Below are 10,165 nucleotides of genomic sequence, written 5' to 3' on the forward strand. Positions count from 1 at the left end.
TGTTAAATTTTTAAAACGATCTTATTTCTTCATTTGAGTTCCGATTTAAAAAAAATTTCGTATATAGAATCTTCTCATCGAGCACTATAAAAAATGTCGTCGTAGCAGTAAATTATCTCTTATAGTTTAGGAGATATTCGCATTTGAAAATTAAAATTTTAAAATTTTTACCGTCCTTACTTTAGTTTTTTGATAATAGCGGGTCCAAATATTCCCGATTTTTCGCCATTTCTTTTTCTATTCGCTTAACAACAATCTATATATCAAGCAGTGAAAGAATTATGTAAAAAATCATGACTGAGTCCAAAGTTATAGGCATTTTAATTTAAAAAAATTAAAAAAAGGCGATTTTTTTGCCATTTTTTGGGAAAAAAGTATCTTTTTCTTTTTAAGTTATCTAAAAAGTTTCTAAGAAGATGTATATAAGAATTTATACTTTTTGAAAAGCTGACTTTACATAAAATACGATAAATGAAACACAAAACCTAAAAATTTTTGATACCGAGGGGACCAGATCCATCCAAAAAAACCCTATTTTTTTATAAAGTTCAATTTTGAGCAAAAATTCTCAAATCGCATAGTCGATATCAAATTATAGTGACCTGTTTTTATATGACCCAATATGTTCTTAATCATTTTGTGTAACGGGTTTCGATAACCCCGCCCCTGGTATGGATATAATAGGCAAAAAACCAAAAAATCCCATTTTGGGATTTTTTAAAACTTTTTTGGGAATTCCGGGATTTCTAATAAGAAAATTCGAAATTTTTATTTAATTTTGGATTTTGAGTAAAAAAATCTACCTAACTGTAAAATTTCATCAAAAAATATTCATAAATAAAATTTTTATTGCAATTTGAAAAAATTTGTATCTTCGCAAAAACTGAATAAAAAACATTTTTTAATTTTTTTTAAAAAAGTATTCGCGAATTTTTTTAATTTTCAAAAATTATATACAGTTTTGAAAAATAGACAAAATTACCTTTCCATTGATATATAACATGCCTACCTAATGTTTTTTAAGTGACAAATTAATTAGGGAAAACTCAACATCTTTTAGAGAATTTACCTAGTTCTATTATTTTCATCCATACATTTGTTAGGCATGTTTTACTACCTAAATTTTTATGAATTTTTACAGCCACTTTTTACGATTAATCTTTTATTCTTTATCCCTAAAAAAAATTAACAAGTATTTATTTATATAAAAAAAGTCTTTATTTATTTTTTTTTATAAATAATATAATTTTGTAAAATAATCGGTATCACAGTAGTCCATATCTAAAAGATAAAGTAAATCTTTAAATTCATGAATATTTTCAAATGCTAACGTTTTTGTAGCAAATCCAACGTTTCCTTATAGTAGATAAAACAGGATCAGAAGATAGAATCAGATTATTAAAAATATCTTCATTTTGAGACTGCCTAGAACACTTCCTTGAGCTAAACTGATGAATATGCTTAAAGTCTCTATTCCTCGATTCTTGGGGTTCTTCTGTAAGCTCTCCTAAAGGCAGAATATTATGTTCTATGATGACCTTTCCATGACATAATATCTTGTGAACTGTAGGTGTCATTTCTTTCCAGGGATATAATTCCAAAAGTAATTTAGAAACTTTTGTAGAATACTCTCCAAATTTTGTTGCGTTCACTTTATGCTTGCTATTTATCGCCATTAGAATAATATTGACCTTTTGCAGTAAATCCATACTAATTCCGGTTATTTCGGAAGTAGTTTCAAAATGTTTAAAAAAAACGTCTAGCGGTATTACCATCGTTTGTGCTTCCATATCCTGTGAGTGGTTTATCAATATTTAATCCCATCCGCTTTTTAAATTCCTCTTGAATTCTTCGTTTCTCACTGGCTCTCATTTCCATTAACTCCTTATTGTTATTTGCACTTTTGTTTGCATTTTTCGGTATGCTTCTGTACTTTAAATCATATGCTAAATGTAGAAAATGGTCCAGAAATCGTATGCGAGCATGTAGGGGGGATATTCCAAATTGTAATGTTTCCTCATTTATTGATCTTTGCTTGGAAATATTCGAAAATTCTGATTTTTTATCACCACATATGTAGCAGTACCAAGTAGATGATGTTCCTGTAATGGCATTTCCAACTTTCCCATCAATCATTGTAAGTTTTAAATCATAGGACATGTTAAACGAATAATTTTCTATTTCGATTGTTATAGGTTCCAAGTTTTTAATTTCTGCTTCAATACGATTTATCAAATCTTGCGTTGTTGTTTTGGATTCCTTTATATACTCAAAGCTTATTGGCCTACAAAAAGCTTTGGATCCTGGAGTCGAATTCTTCCAAATATCATCGAAACTGGTTGATGGAGAATCGCTGTCAGCATACTTTCGAATTCTTAATGGAACTAGCGATGCCATAAATACACTTTTATACTCGGAAGATGATTCACTTGTGTTGATTTGTTTATATTCCGAGAGTGCTGATAATCCATCACATCCCCACTTGCAAATGAGTTGAAGATCACAAGAATTTATTTTTTTTAGTTGGTCTGAAGAAAAGTCAGAAGCAATCCTTAAAGCAGTATTTTCGAGTAGAGCGCCGAGTTCAATAACAGCCTTCCGATCAGTTATTTCAATAGGAGGTGGTATAATGCTTTTCTTCTTTTCATTTATTTTGTCATATGATGGTAAAACATCCACTCCTTTTTCAGATAGCGCCTTTCTTAACGTTATGTAGTTATCACGACTTAATCCCAGCTGCAACATAAGCGCAATAGCTTCTTCCTCAGTGAACGTTGTATCAGATGATGGTGTGGGTATACTCTTTACAATTCTTTTCAGTCGTCTTGGTGATGCGGTTGGAAGAATATTTGCAATTTTTATGGCATCCAAAGGCTGTTTTTCTTTTCTTAACATTGCTTTAAAAGTGTCCGAAACTTCTTCGTTAGATAAGGTTTCTAGTGAAGTTGATAACCTTTTCCTCTTAGATTTTGAGCTCAAATCCTCATACTGCTTACAGGGAGCACCAACAGTTGATACGCAAATAGCAACTTCTACACATTCATCCAGCCAATCAGAAAATTTCGATCGAAATTTAGCAATGGAATACCGAACACTCTTCAGTTTTATATCAACTGATTTTATAAAATTTTCAATTTTACATATATCAGTTTTATCCACTTTATTTTTATGTGCAGTTTCAATATATTTCAATAAGAAGTTCACTTTATCTTGAAAAGGAGCTGAAGAGTGTTCAAATAAAATGGAGCACAAATCATTTTTTTTAGTACGATCGCCATGGTTAGAAAATTACAAATAATTACAAACAGATATAAACCTGTCTTATATATTAATTACAGGTACTTAAATTAAATTATTTTTTAAAGGGTTATGATATTCTACCTAATATGTCTAACGTATCCTTATGTAATGAATTTTTCCTCAATAGGTCACTTTAATAAGCTACCTATTAAAGTGACCTATAGGGGTAAAAATCATTACAGTTTAAAAAATAATACCTGAAAATTTTTTAATATATGTAACAAATTTAAGAGTTAACGTTATGGATGAAAATAATAGTGCTAGGTAAATTTTCTAAAAGATGTTGTCACTTAAAAAACATTAGGTAGACATGTTATATATCAATGAAAAGGTAATTTTGTCTATTTTTCAAAACTGTATTTAATTTTTGAAAATTAAAAAATTCGCGGAATACTTTTTTTAAAAAAATTAAAAAATGTTTTTTATTCAGTTTTTGCGAAGATACAAATTTTTCAAATTGCAATAAAAATTTTATTTATGAATATTTTTTGGTGAAATTTTACAGTTAAGTAGATTTTTTTACTCAAAATCCAAAATTAAATAAAAATTTCGAATTTTCTTATTAGAAATCCCGGAATTCCCAAAAAAGTTTTAAAAAATCCCAAAAATGGGATTTTTTGGTTTTTTGCCTATTATATCCATACCAGGGGCGGGGTTATCGAAACCCGTTACAAAATGATTAAGAACATATTGGGTCATATAAAACAGGTCACTATAATTTGATATCGACTATGCGATTTGAGAATTTTTGCTCAAAATTGAACTTTATATAAAAAATAGGGTTTTTTTGGATGGATCTGGTCCCCTCGGTATCAAAAATTTTTAGATTTTGTTTCATTTATCGTATTTTATGTAAAGTCAGCTTTTCAAAAAGTATAAATTCTATATACATCTTCTTAGAAACTTTTTAGATAACTTAAAAAGAAAAAGATACTTTTTTCCCCAAAAAATGGCAAAAAAATCGCCTTTTTTAATTTTTTAAATTAAAATGCCTATAACTTTGGACTCAGTCATGATTTTTACATAATTCTTTCACTGCTTGATATATAGACTTGTTGTTAAGCGAATAGAAAAAGAAATGGCGAAAATCGGGAATATTTGGACCCGCTATTATCAAAAAACTAAAGTAAGGACGGTAAAAATTTTAAAATTTTAATTTTCAAATGCGAATATCTCCTAAACTATAAGAGATAATTTACTGCTACGACGACATTTTTTATAGTGCTCGATGAGAAGATTCTATATACGAAATTTTTTTTAAATCGGAACTCAAATGAAGAAATAAGATCGTTTTAAAAATTTAACATAGCCGAGGTGTCCTAATTTGAGGACCCCCCGCCGGGCCCCTGGTTGGCCTATAAGGTCCAAATTCAAAACCTAAACTCGACAACACCTCCTTTTTGTGCATACCAAATTTCATTAAAATCGGATTAACCGTTTAGAAGTTACCGAATTATTTCCCTCTTTTTTTTTTCCTATACCACTGTGCAGCCCTTTATTCTCCCTGACAGCTTTGGCAAAAGCCATTATTTGTGATACTCAAACTTCTAGCATAAAGCTTTCAGTCAGCAGTATTTACTACAAATATGTTCCGTAGCAGAGTTCTTGAAATATATAGAAAATCTTGCGATCTTTATAGATTATATGATGGCCACATGATCTTTACTACTTGACTACCTGAACTTGAAATTGATCAAGAATCAAGGGTTTGCAGGTGGTTAGCGGTATGCAGACAAAAGTGTAGGTGTTCTCTCTTGCTATCGAAGTGCCAATATGATCTTAAGAGAATCCATTAGTAAAACCCTTTATAGTTCTAAAGTTCGCTTGAATAACGGAGTATATTTACTGTATATTTAGTAGAAGTAATGTCAATTAGCAGCCTGTTGAATGGCTCATAGTGCAGCCTGCAAAAAATTGCAGTGGTGTGAAAGTTTAAAGGAAACTTCTGCTCCTGTATGTGATACATGGAAGACATTTCCTAAACAATCTTTTATTTTAAAGACTTCAACATATTTGGATCTTATGCGATATCTTACAAATGATGGTTTTCGTTTCATTTGGATCGTATTTCAAGATCGTACATCAAGAGATGCTTTGGGTGCAGTAGTCTGACATAGAGCCACGCACTAGCTGTGTTGAGTAAATCTTGACCTCTTGGGTCAATAGCTCAATGGGCAAAAAATCATTATGCGGTGGTTCAAAGGATATAAATGATCATTAGCGCCAATGTACGAAGGATTTTCTTCAAACATTCTTCTTTGTGTATCCAACCATGTATCTCCCTCGCCGCATTTCGACATCTTCCCTCGAGCCACCCTTTTTATTTTATTATACAACTTTTTACATTTCTTAAACAAACTTAATTTAATGTCCTTTTATTGCAAAAAAAATAAAATAAATATTCTATTCTTCTGCAGTGTCTGTCATGCCACACTTACTTAATAGTAATTAGTTTCTACTATAATTAAATTACACTTGTTTCTTTCTTTGTTTCAGTTAATAATTAACGACAAAGAGCTTGTTTTTGCTCCTTTATACTATCATCTACAAAGTATGGCATGGCACCACTCTATCTTTAGAAGAATCCAAAGAAAATGTAACATTTGTTGTGGTCCCCTTGCTAAAAGAAACATACAACAATACAACACCTCCTTTTTGTGCATACCAAATTTCATTAAAATCGGATTAACCGTTTAGAAGTTACCGAATTATTTCCCTCTTTTTTTTTTCCTATACCACTGTGCAGCCCTTTATTCTCCCTGACAGCTTTGGCAAAAGCCATTATTTGTGATACTCAAACTTCTAGCATAAAGCTTTCAGTCAGCAGTATTTACTACAAATATGTTCCGTAGCAGAGTTCTTGAAATATATAGAAAATCTTGCGATCTTTATAGATTATATGATGGCCACATGATCTTTACTACTTGACTACCTGAACTTGAAATTGATCAAGAATCAAGGGTTTGCAGGTGGTTAGCGGTATGCAGACAAAAGTGTAGGTGTTCTCTCTTGCTATCGAAGTGCCAATATGATCTTAAGAGAATCCATTAGTAAAACCCTTTATAGTTCTAAAGTTCGCTTGAATAACGGAGTATATTTACTGTATATTTAGTAGAAGTAATGTCAATTAGCAGCCTGTTGAATGGCTCATAGTGCAGCCTGCAAAAAATTGCAGTGGTGTGAAAGTTTAAAGGAAACTTCTGCTCCTGTATGTGATACATGGAAGACATTTCCTAAACAATCTTTTATTTTAAAGACTTCAACATATTTGGATCTTATGCGATATCTTACAAATGATGGTTTTCGTTTCATTTGGATCGTATTTCAAGATCGTACATCAAGAGATGCTTTGGGTGCAGTAGTCTGACATAGAGCCACGCACTAGCTGTGTTGAGTAAATCTTGACCTCTTGGGTCAATAGCTCAATGGGCAAAAAATCATTATGCGGTGGTTCAAAGGATATAAATGATCATTAGCGCCAATGTACGAAGGATTTCTTCAAACATTCTTCTTTGTGTATCCAACCATGTATCTCCCTCGCCGCATTTCGACATCTTCCCTCGAGCCACCCTTTTTATTTTATTATACAACTTTTACATTTCTTAAACAAACTTAATTTAATGTCCTTTTATTGCAAAAAAAATAAAATAAATATTCTATTCTTCTGCAGTGTCTGTCATGCCACACTTACTTAATAGTAATTAGTTTCTACTATAATTAAATTACACTTGTTTCTTTCTTTGTTTCAGTTAATAATTAACGACAAAGAGCTTGTTTTTGCTCCTTTATACTATCATCTACAAAGTATGGCATGGCACCACTCTATCTTTAGAAGAATCCAAAGAAAATGTAACATTTGTTGTGGTCCCCTTGCTAAAAGAAACATACAACAATTGGTCAGGGCCCATTCGTTAGTTCATTAACAGTGTGAACGTGTTAATTTGCTGAAATGCTTTTTTTTTTTTGTAGACAAAAATATGTTCTTTTTTTATACAAATATCCAAAAATAAGGGAAATTCTAAAACAAAGAAATAAATTTATTATAAATACAGTTAATTTAATGATTTGTTAACATGAAATCTAAAATATGTTTTTTTTCTTGTAAAATTTTTAACTTAATTATGTCTAGCCGAAGGCTAATTAAAGTTATTAATAAATTTCTTTGTTGTATTTTAGACAAGAATATGTATGAATGGAGTTGTTTGTTTAGTTTGTCATTTTTTAGTTAGTGAAATTCTTTAAAAATTGGGTTGACATATCCGGTAAATTATTAACAGAATCATTTGTAAAAAGGTCTTATCTTTTTTTTAGAATTTCGACTTTATAGAGTCCAAAAACGTAAAATTATTTTCATAAGTAGATTGAAAATCTATTTGGAAAGTTCTTGTACGGTTATCGGGGACTATTGTTGATTTAACTTTATTGAATACATTGTTGTGTAGTGGATGCCATGTGGACCTTAACATGAACACCTGAGTACCCGATAAGAACGGTACGGTATGTACCGGCCAAGAACAACAGGTTTCACCTATATCAGTTATTTCAAAAAAACTATAGCTTCCCGTTTATGAATCTCATTCAAAGCTGTTATATGCAGGGATCAATCCATTGGATTCCGATTAGGAAAAGGTTGAATAATGCATATAAGTCGATTGTCGATTGAAACTATTTTTGAAAGTGTTTTCTCCAAGTATGGCGATTCATAAAAGCATCGTTGTTGTTACTGTTGTAGTATCAACACTCGGTTATCGGGATTTATTAAGTATCGTTTTCGTTATAGTAAGAACTAGAACTGAACTAGAACTGAACTAGAACAGAACTAGAACAGAACTAGAACAGAACTAGAACTGAACTAGAACTGAACTAGAACTGAACTAGAACTGAACTAGAACTGAACTAGAACTGAACTAGAACTGAACTAGAACTGAACTAGAACTGAACTAGAACTGAACTAGAACTGAACTAGAACTAGAATTGAATTAGAACTGAACTAGAACTGAACTAGAACTAAACTAGAACTGAACTAGAACTAGAACTGAATTAGAACTGAACTAGAACTGAACTAGAACTGAACTAGAACTGAACTAGAACTGAACTAGAACTGAACTAGAACTGAACTAGAACTGAACTAGAACTGAACTAGAACTGAACTAGAACTGAACTAGAACTTAACTAAAACTGAATTAGAATTCTTTAATACATATAAATATATTAAGGCATTTATCCGACTATATATTTCTTGGTATTTCAAAAATGTTTTATAAAATTACTTTAAAAACAAATTACCAGAAATCCTCTTAAATTCATTTGACTACAACCACTTAATCCATCTTTATACCATATCTTTGCCCTCAAAAGCAGGTGTTAATTTGACACTTATTTGAAGAACATAAAAAATTATCAACTTTCTCTAATAATTTCTACTCGCAATTCAATAAAAAATAAGCTTTCCATAAAATAACTAAATATCTATTAAATTTTATATACCAACATATATTAGAGCCATTTAAAAGATTATACTCCCCCTCTGGACAAATTGAATGTGCGTTCTTTTTTTCTTGGTGCTTTTCACTAAGAACAGTCATTAATTTCAAAACAATTTGTATGGTTGACATTTTATTGGTACTTTTAGGGATTTAATGACAATGGCATAAAATAAAATAATAATAAACAATGAAGTAATGTATTGTAGGGTGGAATATATAGCAGTATGCATGGAGCACAGAACAGCACAGCAGACGTATGTATTTAGCTGTAGACAGATTATTGACACGCTCAAATGTTGATCCATATAAAATGAGCATGTGACACATAAAACACCAAGAATGAACACACAGCAAATGCTGTGTGGTGCAACACGACCTACACAATTTTTTAGAGAGGGGACTCAAAGCTAAAATATATTTGAATGGCTAAAATAAGTTGTAAAAATGTTTTGTATGACTAACATCATAAAAATATGGGAACTTAAAGAAAAAAACGTTTAAAAATCTATAAAAAAAAAATATTATAAAGCGACCTTAGGTTTTTTTTTGTTAAATTTTATTGCTTGTAAATTATTATTTGTACACAAACTCATAAAAAATTAAATAAAATTAAACAATAATGACAAAAGCGAAAAGCAACATTAATTTTTACGACATTTTATGTTACAGACATTGACAGTTAGTCGGTCACACTTTTAAAATTTGGGACAATTTTAATGGTTCAATTTTATATCAGAATAAAAAAGAGCATAATTCTTTAGTTGTTTAGAAGAGTTACGAGTTGAAAGATTAAAGATTGTTTATTAATAAAATCAATTTTAAAATATTATTAGTTAGAAAAGAAAATTTCAATTTATTATTTATGGTTTCCGATTTTATATCGTTGGGTTCGAATTTTTTATAACAGATTTTTAGTTTTTTATAAAATTTTATAACTAAATTTCTCTTTTAGGTAATTAAAAACATTTTCTATATTTATATTAAATATTTATTAATTGCCCAAGAAGTCTCCACAGGGATTTTGTTAAGAAAAATCTATTTCTTATCTTGAAAACTATAAAAAATATTAAAAATTGTATATCATTACAAATTTTATGGTCCACAAAGATATAAAACTTAGTATTTTTAAAACTTAATGTATTTAATACAAAGTTGTTTAAGTTTCTCGCTCTCATTATTAATTGCTCTTGATAGAGAGATGAGTTACGTTTTAAGGTTAATACAGACTAATAACAAAAGTACTTGACTTACAAAATTCTCCCTAGATTCCATTCTTTAAGAAAAAAATAACTCCACTTTCTGTTTTAAGGTCCTCACAATAGCGACCTAAATTCTTATACAGTTTTTCTCAACTTGTAGCATTTGACATAACCGATTCG

The sequence above is a fragment of the Lucilia cuprina genome, chromosome 5 (genome assembly GCF_022045245.1).
Source record: "Lucilia cuprina isolate Lc7/37 chromosome 5, ASM2204524v1, whole genome shotgun sequence".
Classification (NCBI taxonomy): Eukaryota; Metazoa; Arthropoda; class Insecta; order Diptera; family Calliphoridae; genus Lucilia; species Lucilia cuprina.